The sequence below is a fragment of the Pteropus vampyrus genome, unplaced genomic scaffold (assembly GCF_000151845.1).
Source record: "Pteropus vampyrus isolate Shadow unplaced genomic scaffold, Pvam_2.0 Scaffold107, whole genome shotgun sequence".
In the NCBI taxonomy this organism is placed as follows: Eukaryota; Metazoa; Chordata; class Mammalia; order Chiroptera; family Pteropodidae; genus Pteropus; species Pteropus vampyrus.
Genome location: NW_011888888.1, coordinates 3,737,246 through 3,739,197, shown reverse-complemented (window position 1 = coordinate 3,739,197; position 1,952 = coordinate 3,737,246). Strand labels below are relative to the sequence as shown.

The window sequence follows — 1,952 nt, the reverse complement described above, 5'->3', positions numbered from 1 at the left end:
TCAGTTGTGTATAAACCACCTATTCTATGGTGTTCTGTTATAGCAGCTCAAAAAGTCTATGACAGAAGTTGGTTCCAGTAATGGGGTGTTGCTGCACCAAATACCTAAAAATGTAGAAGCAGCTTTGGAACTAGATAATGAATAGAGGCTGGAAGACTTTTGAGAAGCATGTTGGAAATAGGTTACATTATCATGAATGGACCTTTAAAGTCAATCCTGGTGAGAGCTACAACAGAAAAGAGGAGAGCTGTAGAGAAAGCTTCAACCTTCTTAGGGAACATGTGAGTTTTCCTCAACAGAATGTTGGTAAAAATATGTACAGTAAGACCCATTCTGATGAGGTCTCAGAAAGAAAAGAGGAAGACATTATTGGACAATGGAGAAAAGGCAATCCTTGTTCTAAATTTGCAAAAAACTTGGCTGAATTATTTCGTTTTCAGTGTTTTGTGGGAGGTAGAATTTTGCAAGTGAGGACACTGAATATTTCGCTGAAACCATTTCTAAGCAGTGTTGAAGATATGGCTTGGCTTCTCCTGCCCGTTTATAGGAAAATGAGAGAAGAGAGGAATGACTTAAAGATAGAATTAAACAAAAAAAGGAAGCAGAACTTAAAGATCTGAAAATTCTCAGCCTATCTCTATTGCAGAACATGAGAACACTAAAGATGTGGCCAAGCAACCTTTTGATAAAATTAGTATGAATTGGCCATCTCAAGAGAAGCCTGAGCAATTCTCTAAACCAATTGAAGAACAATATAAAGGTGATTCTGGAGATCTTCAGAGCTGCCTCTCCCATCACAGGTACAGAGTGCAAGATGTGGGTACGGGTGGAGGTGTGGAGTGGTATCAAAGGAGGGGCCACTGGTACCTACAAGACTTAGATGCTCATATGTCGACAGTCTTCAATGTGACCATATTTGAAGGTGGGGCCTACGATAATTGATTAGGTGATGAGGGTGGAGCTCCCATGAATTAGATCAGTGTCCTTATAAAGGAGATCCCACAGAAATCCTTTGTCCCTTGTGCCCTGAGAAGATATAGAGAGAAAACAGATATCTATGGTAATCTATGATATCAGCCCAAATGGACTAAGACGCAGGGGTCCCCTCTCTGTGAGCGTGAAGGTAAGGCCTAGCAAAGAGTTGTTGGATTCTATACTACACTATTCAGTTTTCTAGAAATATCAGAAAAATTCAAGCAAAGGAAAAAAAATGAAGTCTGAAACTAAAATGCTACTAAAATATCAAGCATGCTTATACAAAAAAATAGCTGTTTTAGAAGAAACTTTCAGTTATTGGGCACCCCGTAACATTGTACAATGTTGACTAAGTTTAGCACAGAAGGAAATTAACATTGGATCTTCCTTTTTGGAAAAATCACTCCATGCAATTGCCTCCTTGACTAAACTGTGGTATACTTAAGCATAGGATCTCAAAGAAGGAACATTCTTTTTTTCAGGTGAGGCAACCCTTGGTTGACCTCACAGATTACAAGGACTTTGTAAGCTTACAATCTCTTATTTTTTATTTTTCATGCCTACAGTATCTGGTCTTCCTAGGTGGTCTCCCATCCAAGTACTAATGAGGCCCGACCCTGCTTAGCTTCCGAGATCAGACAGGATTGGGCTTGTTCAGGGTGGCATGGCCATAGACTCAAAGAAGGAACTTTTGAGCTCAGAAAAACATCAAAATTCTATCAGCCCAGTAGCCAAGAACATAGGAAATATGAAATTTATTAAATGTACTTTGAATAGGTTATCCTCCAAGTATAGGCTAACCTACCTTAATATTATAGCCCAGACACATAAACCAATTTAGCTTGTTTTTTTTATTCCAGAGAAAATCTACTTTGCAATAGCAGGTTATTTTTAAATGAATTCAGTAAATATATTGTCAATAAACTGTTCTTTAATTCATCATTTGGGCTTTCATAAATTTGTTACTTATGTCAGAA

The 1,952-nt window shown here is 38.1% G+C and overlaps 1 pseudogene; it reads right to left on the bottom strand.

Moving 5' to 3' along the window:
• Positions 1–1,532: 1,532 nt before the first annotated feature.
• Positions 1,533–1,651, bottom strand: LOC111743144 (annotated as a pseudogene).
• Positions 1,652–1,952: the final 301 nt, after the last annotated feature.